Genomic DNA, 12,748 nt, shown 5'->3' on the forward strand with positions numbered 1-12,748 from the left:
AATCCCTAAAAGTGACAGGAAAAAAGGAAAGTGTTCCATTATTTAAAAAAAAAAATGGAAATGTGGAGAAGAGGTTGGCAAATATTGATGGCAAAAATGTATTTAAGCTTGTTGGTTATAAAATAAAGATATTTGATTTTTACCTGATAAAATTGTATTTTTGTCTATTATAACAAGTAAAAATTCAACCTAGAAAGAATGTCATAAAGATGTATTTAAAGACTTATTTGAGCACGTATATATGTGTGCTTTCTAAAGTATAATCTGTAATGTGGCTTTGGTGAGGGTCAAGCAAATCACTGTTCATTCCTCTTTAGAGGAAGAAATGCTTTGATTTGTGAATTGATAGCCTCTGCATTAATTTCAATAATGCAGGATGGACCACAAACAATTTTATTAGGATAGGAGGTTTTTATTTAAGAGTGGAGAAGAATAGATTACATAGAATAGTACATTGCATGTCTGTGTCAAAATCTCCACATCGTCATAGAATTTAAGTGTACCAATCAAATTTGCCTCACATTTTTTTTTTTATGTATCAGACAGGTTTATCACAAGCATAGCTATGAAAGAACTAAACAAAGGCAGAATTGGGATCTTTTCTTCCTTACCTAACAACTGAGAAATAAAAAGAAAGAGGCAGAAAGAAGAGGGTGAGACTTATTGTTGGTACTTAGCCTTTTTGTCATTGATTAGCAAAGAAAAATTAACAACCCCAACAGCAAGGGATCTAGCAAGAACAGTTGTCTTTGAATTCAGAGGCAAAAATTACCTATGGTGCTTCATTAAAATTACTTTTTAATCCCTCCCTCTGCTTGACTTACTTCACTTAGCATAATCCCCTCCAGTTCCATCCATGTCAGTGCAAATGGTGGGTATTCATCTTTTCTGACGGCTAAGCAATATTTCATTGTATATATGAACCACATCTTCTTTATCCATTCATTTGCTTAAGGGCATCTCAGCTCCTTCCACAGTTTGGCTATTGTGGACATTGTGGCTATGGACATTGAGGTGCGTGTGCCCCTTCTTTTCACTACATCTGTATCTTTGGGGTAAATACCTAGTAGTGCAATTGCTGAGTAATAGGGTAGCTCTATTTTTAACATCTCAGGAACCTCCATACTGTTTTCCAGAGTAGTTGTACCAGCTTGCATTCCCACCAACAGTGTAAGAGGGTTCCCCTTTCTCCACATCCTTGCCAACATTTGTTGTTTCCTGTTTTGTTAATTTTTGCTGTTCTAACTGATGTAAGGTGGTTTTGATTTGTATTTCCCTGATGGTTAATGATGTTGAACATTTTTCATGTGTCTGTTGGCCATTTGTATGTCTTCTTTGGAGAAATGTCTGTTCATGCCTTCTGCCCATTTCTTGATTGGATTAGTTGTTTTTTGAGTGCTGAGTTTGAGAACGTCTTTACTAACCATGAGAAACTATGGACTCTGGGAAACAATCTGAGGGTTTCAGAGGGGAGGGGGGTGGGGGGATGGAGTAGCCAGGTGATGGGTAATAAGGAGGGCAGGTGTTGTGATGAGCACTGGGTGTTATAGGAAATTAATGAATCATTGAACACTACATCAAAAACTAATGATGTGCTATACAGTGGCTAACTGAACATAATAAAAAAAATTAAAAATAAAAAAATTAAAAATTACTTTTTAATCCACTTAAGTGATTCTATTCCTGACATAGAAGCTTTGACAACCAGAAATATATGATAGATATCAGAATCTCCTCTGAAGTTGGAGCCCAATGCTTGACACTAATACTGTCCTGTGGGTGTACATTTCCCACTTCTTGTACTCTTGATCTCTTGTCAGACCAGGTGGCTGTCACTTACTACTGCAAATAATTCAGTCTAGGGACTTACTTCAGTCTTCATCTGGTGCTTCAACTAGGGAATTATTTTGCCTAACAGTATTCTGTCCTTCTTAGTGATTTTGTATATTTGACCTAAAATTTGAACTCCATACACATATGTTAGCACTTAAATATGCCTATTTAAGTAGGAAGTGTGCTTACTACTAAGTGGTATGGCTGGTTAGAGGAAGAGATTACCAGTAAGTGAGTTTTATATCCCCAAATTACCCCTCATCACATTACCCCATTCCCCATTAACAGGATACCCCCCCAAAAATATCTTACAAATAGGATCAATGCTTTCACCATCAAGACTGTGACTACTTGGATATTTTTTTCTTTTCTAAGCCCTTGAGACTGGAGTCCTTTCTGTATCATGGCACTTAGCCAGTTTTACAGCCTTTATGCCATATCCACCATGACTGCAACCTTCTCAGTCTTACAAAAATCCCTGGGGAAGATAACATTCTTACTAAAATGGACTATCACTTGCTGAATCAACTGTCTGCTTTTCTGGGCATTTGCTGTTTATACATAAGACATGTCATCTTTCTTCGAATATATGAGGCGTGTAATTGGCAGCAGATTTTTATTACCCATTTGATTCATTTTTTGTTAGCTTTAGATTTACATATATTGTTTCTCAAGGCTGACTGGGAGGAGCATGAATGACAAATGAATGACTTGACATTCATTATGGGAGAGATTTGCTTCTGTTTGGGCAATCTTGAAGAGATACAATGTAGATTACCTATAGTTTGAAAATAAATCTTACTTTATACATATATACATATATATAAATATAAAAATAAAATGCTGATTATATAGTAATTCATACATATTCTAACAAAATTTATTTCCATTCTCATTAGACTCAGTTAAATAAATCATAACCTTTTATGGTTGTAATCTGGTAAGACAACACAGTTATCTTTCCAAGCAAAATGAGGACTTGTTTAAGCATTTGACTACCTTGGAAAAATATTCAATGTAATTTTGGCCAGAAACAGAGCACAGTGACTAGGTTAAATTATAATTCTTTTTATCTACATGGTATCCATAATCAATTATATTTTTCTGGCTATCTGTATATATTTATACATGTACATAATTTGTGTACTTAAATAATAACAGAAGCAAATTGGACTAAGTTTCATAGAGTCATTGTGCATGTCTTCTGTGTCTGCATGGGTGTGTGTGTGTGTGTGTGTATACATATGTGTGAATTTAAGAGTGAGGACAAAGGAAAGAGAGAAAGAGATTAGGATAGTAAACATTGATGAGTAGAGAATAAAAATGTATACACTGTGAAACTCTAATGGAGAGAGAAGAATACAAATCACCAATTATTGTACCTTTACTATGTGTGAAAATTGTTACGTCCATATATGCTGTCTTATTTGACTTCATCACAACCTATGACTAATTCCACATTTTACACATTTTTGAGCAAACTGAGGCTCACAGAGTATCTTTCTAGGCCATGGAATGAATATTGAGGTAGGATTTAAATCCACTTTTGCCTATCTGCCTGATTCCATACCCATTAGATGTATGTTATACCATATTACCAGTTTTAAGGAAATGAGGCAAGCTACATTTTATTATCTTAGACTGATACCTCAAAATTCAAAAAAATATTTGTTGATAATAATATAGATTTCATTTCAGATCAGTCTAAACAGAAAAGGAAAAAAAATCTATTCTTTCAAGTATCTTCAGGGGAAAAAATAAAACTATATCATGAGAAAAAAGTATAGACTGTTTGTAGGCTATTTGGGTCAGCAATTAATTTCCAGAAATTTTCTCTTCTTTTTGTTTTAATTATGGCTTTTCATTAATAAAACAATGAATTTAACACAATTAGGAAAAACAAATTTGAAATGACAGCTTGTTTCTACCAAGAAAATCAGAACACAAATGGAATCAAGGAGGAGTGTAAAGATTGAGGTGCTTTTAGAATATTTTAGGTTTCCAAATAATAACTAATCTGCTTTGCAAAAATTTAGGATGTGTATTTATTCTGAAAAAGAATATACTTTTCCAGAATTCCAAAGAGAGGTAAAAACAAAAGATGTCCTTAAATTTAGGGTACTAACAATTTCTTCTTTTTATTGAGCATAACTAAAATGTTGAAATATTTGTTCCTTTTATAAATGTGAAAACATTTGAGTGCATTTAATATTTTAAAGCATATTTCTATCGTTTGTACAAGAATGTAATCATTCAGTCTAGGGTAATAAAAAGCAAACAAGACTACAGCCTTGAGGGCAATAACTTTGAAGAATATTACAAATTTAATTTAAAATAATGGTGCTATATTTCTTATTGACATTATTTTATAAGCATTCAATGTGAGTGATCCTTCTTTCAAGTCCTTTGCTAGATATTGACCTTACATTTTGTTTGTGTGCTTAAACCCTTGCTACCAAAGAAGATGGCTGAGTTTGCCATGAATTCACTAAGATATGAGGAAAATTGGCACTGAAAATCACTAGTGTATTTTGTAAAAAATGAAGAAACCTACTAACCCATCAGTGACTTATTCTTTCCAAACTAATATATCTTTGAAGCATATAAAAAACACATTGAGTTGTTTGAAGACTATGTCCATAAAAGACATAACTCTTTAGTTTAACACTTTTGCAAAGTTCTCTGGACTTGAAGAACCAAGGAGATTTTTATGTCTATGAATCATTCCAAAAACCACTTACGAGTCAGATAGCATAAATCTAGAAGAGCAACCCCAGGTTGAAATAGTCGAAATACTAAAAAATCTGCAAAGACCAGAGAGTCAGAGGTAGGATTGAGGTCAGCTTTACAGATCTGTCTTTGCAGCTGAGTCCAGAGAAAGTGGTATTGCAAATGGACAAGTAACTGGGAAGGAAGTAAGAAGGGGTAGGACAGTGGATGGGATCCCTGGGAAGAGACCCAGACAAGCGAGGGAGTTGGGTTTGTTCCTCCCCAAAATGGGGGGGGGGGATGAGATTGTGGATAAGAACATACTTTTGTTTCAAATAAAAAATGGGTAAGAACTGCAAATCTTTAACCACATTCTATGAAAGTTCGAGATCCCTAACATTGAAGAAACTACCCTACTAAATGACTATTCTCTAACCTCTTTTCTTTCTATACTCGACTTTTCCCTTGCTGGTTTTAGGTTTTGGGGTTTGTTGGTGGGGTTTCTTTTTTCTTTTCTTTTCTTTTCTTTTCTTTTCTTTTCTTTTCTTTTCTTTTCTTTTCTTTCTTTTTTTCTTTTCTTTTCTTTTTCTTTTCTTTTCTTTTCTTACTTTTCCTTTCCTTTCCTTTCTTTTCTTTTCTTTTTTTTCTCTTCTAGTCTCTTCTCTTCTCTTCTCCTCTCTTCTTTCTCTCCTCCTTTCTTATTTTTATGATTCAAGGAATTACCTGAGAAATTATACTCTACTATATATCTCAGGCCTGAGGAATCAAAGAATGATTTTGTGTTACTCCATTACTTCCCCCCCCACCACATTCGTGCACAATCTCAGAGATATTCTGAGCCAAGATTTGTGATAAATGGGGCATCTTGCTGAGTTGTACTTGTTGAATTTGGAGGATGGGAGTGCTCTCAAATGTCAGTATCCAGTCTCAAACTGGAGAGAGGCAAACTTCTTCTTCACATAATCAGAAAACTTAACTGTTAGGGGAGAATGTTTTATTTATTTTTAATTTTAATTTTCCAGCTCAAATTTCTAGACACATACCCCACTTCAACCTAATATGTTTTTTTAAAAAGATTATTTATTTATTTATTTGGAGATGGGGGAAGAGGGAGAGGGAGAGAGAATCTTAAACAGACTCCATGCTGAGCATGGAGCCCCATGCTGGGCTCCTTGTGGGGCTCAATCTCACCATCCTGATATCACCAATTGGGTGAAAACCAAGAGTCAGATGCTTATCCAACTACACCACCCAGGTGCCCCTACACTAATGTTTTTTCTTCTTTTTTTTTTTTTTTTAACCCCGTAGCCCTTCTTTTTTAGCCCCAAGACTGTAGACAAAAAAAAAAAAAAAGATTTTGCTTTCAATTTGGTTATTTTTTTTTACTTTAATCCCAGTATAGTTAACATACAGTGCTATATTAGTTTCAGGTATACAATATACTTATTCAATGATTCTATTTATTGCTCAGTGCTCATCAAGATAAATATACTCTTAATCCTCATCACCTATTTCATCCATCCCCCTCTGCTAACCATCTGTTTGTTCTTTATAGTTAAGAGTGTGTTCATTTGCTTTTCTCCTTTTCTATTTGTTCATTTGTTTTGTTTCTTAAATTCCACATATAAGTGAAATCGTATGGTATTTATCCTTCTCTGAATTATTTCGTTTAGCATTATACACTCTAGCTCCACGGCACTTCGGTTATGTTTTGCTCCCTTTATCATGTGGTTATGTATGAATTCTTTTTTCCATGCTAGCCTTCCAAACAAAACATCTAACATGAAACTCTTAATTTTGATTTATTAATCATTTGTTACACCGAACTCCTTCTTTTAACATGAAATTCTTATCCTACCCTAAGCAAACTTGAAGGGAGTCTGTAAATTCCTTGCCATAGTACACAAAATTCCACTTGGTGTTTATATAATGGATATGAATCAGTTCACTTGGTTTCAGGTAATGGCACACCTATTTTTTAAATCTAATTAAATATGAAATTACTTCTAACTGCCTGATTGATAGAACATCTAATTTCATATATTTAGTGGTTCCTTTTCATACATAAAAGTTAAGTTGTAGAGAACACAATCTTTAGAAAGGGATTCCTTTCAGGAAATTAACATTTATAGAATGCTTGAGAGAGCAACAGGTACAGAGTCCAGGATGAATTTTCAATTTGACTCCCTGGTGGACCACCAAAGGAGTTACTGACTCTAAATTGAGAAACTGCCACTCCAGTTGCTTGTTTTAGGACCACACCCTGCTGCCTCTCAGGAATTCTACTCATTCAGGAAGCTTCTGCCAGTGCTTCCAGCTGTAAAACCCTTATCTTGCACATCAAAAAAAATGGGTGCCCACAATAGGCCCCTGCTAATGATGCAGTAAAACGATCAAATGCCTGTAGATAGAGTTGGACTTGCACGATGAGCAGCAGAAGCTTTGGGAGCACTGCTTCTGCCTCAGTTTCTACCTCCACATCTTACATGACTACATCTGATTGGCTAAGAATAGGAACTTCATTCTGAGCTCCATGTGGAATTAACATTCCCAGGGTTGTGTATAGGAAGGTACACTCAGAGGAGCCTGGTATATATGCTGAACTTCAAATCACCATATCCATCATATTCTCCTCCTCTTTCTTACTGTTCAAGAATCTTGCAGATGATGGCAATCATAAAAAATTGTCAAAGACCTATAATCAGTTTTGTATAGTCCCCGGTGAAATATTCATTTCCAAGTCTGTGTGGACAGCGCTATCATGTCATGTTTTAGAGAGTCACTTACTCTAATGGGCTTTACTTTCAGGTCCCAGGTACTTGTGCAATTGCCCTCATCAGTAGATCTGTCATCTCAGGATTTGGTCACCAGTACATGGGGACTACTCAATCATCTTCCAGGACTCTGGTACCCTCTTTCCATGAGTTTTTATCCAAATATTGATTCAAAATGTAAAAGCTTCCTCTCCCTTCCACTATAAGACAATTTAAGTTAATCTTCTTTTGAAGATTGAAACTATTAGCAGCACCAAATTCAGAAAACCAAAATATTCCTCTCAAGTGAAAGAAAAAAAATCTTACAATTTAATTTATACTGCTTCTTTTCTGATAATGAAGTGAAAAGACAAGATAATAATCAATTTTGCAATAACTCATACTGTTAGAGTTCTGTGTGCATCTTGAGGGGGAGCAGGTGGGGAATGGCCATGGCTTTCTTTGGATTATTGAATGGAGTCTGTGAATGACAGATATTAAACCCAGTGCTCTAGATGACCCAGCTCATATCTGTGAATGTTCTTTATGTTTCTTTCTCTGTCTTTAGGTTCTGCCAAAGACATCTCATACACAACTGACACTCCTTGTATTATATAGCCTCTATAATTCATTCCAGACTTAATTTTACAAACTCCCTTTTATCCTTTGGCCTATTGGTGTTGCCTGTTGCAAAAGATTCACTTAGGGTTCAATCTATCTATGTGCCCATAAACTTCAAATTTCTGATTTCTAATTTCCTCAACTTCCTTTTCTGGAACTCAGATTCTAGATCTCCCACCTAGCCTCAGATCCTGAAAGCCCGGACATGGGCTACATTCATCTTCTCATTGCTACTGTCAATAGTTTTTTGCTTGCTTGAATGGGAGAAAAAAAATATAAACTGCTACTAAATATATTATGTATATGAGACTGCAGCATTTAAAGTTAATATCTATCAAATATGAATACTAGATTCATTATATGAAATTGATTCAACTTTATTTTGCATCTACATATGATAATATGTATAAAACTTAGCTTAAAATTATCATTATACTACATTACTAACATATGATTTTGACATTAAAAAATCCATTTGAAGTATTTAAGGAATAAGGGATCTTGCCATAGTAGCTGTGAGACTGAATGGTAAGGAGAAACATGTCCAAGACAGATCCCCTGCAGATGGGCCTTTCAGAAAGAAGTTCTTATCCTGTAATGCTCCCGTAAACCAGCTATGGTGGAGTGCTTAAAGCATTCAATAGTAACCAAACATTAGGTGTGGAATTCACCCCCTGATCACATTAGGGGAGGATTTCATCCTTTTCCAACCATGAAGACTGATGTGGCAAATCCTGACAGTAGCTTGCAATGCAATGCAGCTGCAACTGCAAAGCTTGGATCCAGATCCTCTAATAACTGCAGGTGAAGGTCTAACAGCTCCCATTCACTGTGAGCACTGATCTGGCATGTTCTGTGATGCCATAGTGTTATAATATCCTGGACCTTCATTTCACCATAAGTTGGACCAGTATATTTCTAGGTATAAGATTTCTGCTTCTACTGTATCTCTAATAATAAAAAATGATTTGGGGTTGATGAGCAAAGGTCTGAAATTATATGTTTTTAACTTATTAGAGGAGCCCTGTTTCCTCCCAAATCTACTAACTGATTGGGATACATTTTTTTTTTCTGTTTGAATCAAAATTATATTGTCACATACTTAAATTTCTCCTTTTTTCAGCATTTGAAATGATATAAATAACTTGAATTTGAATAGAATAAAAGTAAAAGAATAAGTAATACAGAGCAGGAAACCTTCCCATATACACTTGTTTACATACCTGCTGTTGTCTTAAATCATGATTATCCTCATTGTTTTACATACCTAAAGTTCTTTCTCCCTTCCTCTGAGATTTCATACCCGATGGATATATACCCTATAAAATTCAAGGAGGCATCTTACTATATATTGGGTGAATTTTCCGTCTACATTATCAACTGGACTTTGTTTGCAGAAAGATTGTGTCTCTCATTGGAAAGTAGAGACAAGGGTTTAGTTTAACATGAAAGATTTGAAAGAAAAAGAAAATGTTTGGCATTGTGTTATTTGGAGTAGAGATTTGATGTTCTTGAGAACATTATTTTATTAAATGTTCTTATGTTAATTGACATTAGGCAGATATTATTGGGTAAGTTGATTTCAAATTGTTCAGTAGGAGGGGGAATTCTATTAAAAGAGATTTTAGTGAACAAGTGGGAATTTCGTGTGCTTTGCTCACTTTCTTCTGCCTAGCAGAACCAAGTTGAATTGAATCGTGATCTGATGGTGTTGCTTGTTTATTGTGCCCTCACGGGGGCACCTTTGAACATTTGCCACTTTAAAAAAGAAAGCTGTCAATCCATCTTGATTCGTAGGTTTCCTTGGGAAATGAACATTTCTTTGTGGTTGAAAACATACAACACAAATGGCTGCTATCTGAACTACACATCTTTCCTTCCCTTCAGGTTATTATCTGTAGTAATATTTATTACAGCTACATGCTTTCTGTCAGTTAATATTTTGCCATTATTGGCTTAAGCTGATAGAAATCTTAGCATTGCTCCTTTTCTTTGCATGCAGAACAACTGGGGATTAAATGATGTAAACTAGCAGTGTATTAAGTAAACTCTCCTTCTAGCAATGAAGAAGGATTTTGAATATGCTGAATTTGGAGCTTTGTTTTTTTGTGTGCTATTACTTTATAAGACTTATATTTTACATTATTTTAACTTGTGGCAATAATTTATTTATATATTTACATACATGCATAATTTGAATGTGCTTATATATGTATAGTTTACATATGCATATATTCATATACATTTAAAAATCAACTTTATTGAAGTGTAATTTACATTTAACAAAATGAACCACATTTAATTGTACATTTGAATGAGATCTGAAAAATTTGTATATCTGTATAACCACAAGAACAACCAATACACAGAATATTTGTATTATGCTCAGATTTCCTGCATGGCTCTTCCCAGTCACCTATCCACACATCTAGCCTCAGATACTACTGGTCTCTCCCACTGAACATTACTTTGTCTTTTCTATAGTTTCATGTGAAATATATGTATTCTTTGTGTGGGGCAGCTGTCTCTCAGCTTAATGGTTTTGAGCTTCAACCATGTTATTACTTGATGAGTGGTTAATTTCTTTTTATTGGTGAGTAGTATTCCAACAACACTATGTACCACATCTTGTTAAAGGACATTGAAGTTGTTGCCAGTGTTTACCTATTATGTTAAAAAGCAGCTATAAACACTCTTGTGGAAATATATTTACATTTTTCTTGGGCAAATTTATAGGAATGGGAGCGTTCTGTGAAGTGTATATATAACTTTATAAGAAACTGCCAAACTGTTTCTAAAATGATAGTGCCATTTTACGTCACACCAGCAATATAAGAGCATCCCAGGTTAGCCCTATTGTATACTTACAGTGAAATGTAATATATACATTAAAAAGTATACAAATCATAGGCCTATAGCTCTTTAGACATCTTCCTCAGGCCTAGTCATTGCAATGCAGTGGCAATCATTATTCTGACTTTGATTGCATTTGAGTAGCTTGGTCCAATTTGAAGTATACATAAATAGAATCACACATTTAGTATGTTTTCATGTCTATCTTATTTTTCTCAGTTCTGTGTTTTTGAGATTCACATAGACACGTTGCATACTACAGGGGTTTACTTTTTCATTGCTGTGCAATATTCCTTTGTGTAAAGATAATACAGCTTATTTTTATTCTACTATTGATGAAGATTGATTTGGTTTGGTTTTCTTTTGTCCAACTTGTAACTATTGCATATAATGCTATTATATACACCCTGGTGCACATATGTGCATTTTTAAATTATTTTAATGGGTATACAACCAGCAGTGAACATTAGGTTTTAGAATAAGCACTATTTAGTTTTAGTAGCTACCAGTAATTTTTCAAAAGAATTGTACTGATTTATGAAAATCAACCTACTCTATATGCTCACCAGCATTTGGTGTTATCAATTTTCTTTTTTATAGTTTTGGATATTCTGGTCTATAAGAATTAATTTTATCTAATTGTCTTGATTATATTTTCATTCCTTTAATCATTATTATATATCTTCTTTGTGGAGATACTGCTCAAGTCATTTGCCCATTAATTTATTAAGTTTGCTGTCCTTTTCTTATTGGTATTTTGTAGTTTTTTTCCACATTATAAATACAGTTCTTTATCGACTGAATGCTTTGGAAATGTTCCTTTCCTTTGTCTTCTATTTTAACTCTCAGTGGTTTATTTTGATCAAGAGAAGCTCATAATTTTAATGAAGCAGAATTTATCGACCTCTTATGGCTAGTATTCTTTGAATCTAATTTTAAAAATATGTACCGATGCCAATGTCATGAAGATCTTCTTTAATGTGTTATTCCCGAAAAGTTATTGCTTCAGCATTTACATTTAGATTTCAAATCCATTTGAAATTGATATTATACATGCCATAAGATTTAAAGGTAAGATTACCACTGGCATGTGGACATCAGTTGATCCAGCACCACTTGTTGATAAGATACCATCACGACTCTGTTGCTACAGTACCCCTTTGTTGTAAAGCAGGTAAAAAAATATATAAATATGTGGTTAAGACTCTCAAGTATCTTTCACTTATCTATCCTTGAAATATTGCTATACCATTTACATTACTATAGATTTATAACAAGCCATAATATCTGAAATATAAGCCCTGCATGTTGTCCCACTTCTTTAGGATTACCTTGGCTCTTCTGAACCTTTTACATTTCCCTGTAAATTTAAGATAAACTTGTGAATAACCACCAAAGACACACACAGTTTTTATTGAAATTTCATTGAAACTATAGAAATTGGGGATCAATTGAACTTTTAAAATATTGAGCCCAAGAATAATGAATAAGCTAGTCTTCCAATTATTTGTTTTATAATTTTGATATTTTTGAGTAGAGTTCTTGCTAAAATTGTTATTAAGTTGAATCATAAATAATTGCTCTGTTTATAAATTTCATTTTCTAACTTTTTGTTACTACCACACATTTAATTTTTTATGTTGACATTGAATTCAGTAGTCTTGACAAATTTACTTCATTTGTGAATTATTTAATTTCTATGTAAACAATGATGCTGTCTATAAATTTTGTGTGGCCCTTTTATAGACACACACACGAACACAAATTACATATATATATTCACTCACACACTCTTTAGTGTCCTTGCTAGGTGTTCTAGTACAATGTTTAATAAAAATAGTGGAAGTAAATAACCTGGCTTCTTTCCAAATTCCACTTTCAATATTTCACTATTAATCATGAGGTTAACTGCACATTTTTATAGACACTATATACCAGGTTAAGGAATTTTCAATCAATGTCTACTTTCCTAATAGGCA

The sequence above is a fragment of the Ailuropoda melanoleuca genome, chromosome 5 (assembly GCF_002007445.2).
Source record: "Ailuropoda melanoleuca isolate Jingjing chromosome 5, ASM200744v2, whole genome shotgun sequence".
Classification (NCBI taxonomy): Eukaryota; Metazoa; Chordata; class Mammalia; order Carnivora; family Ursidae; genus Ailuropoda; species Ailuropoda melanoleuca.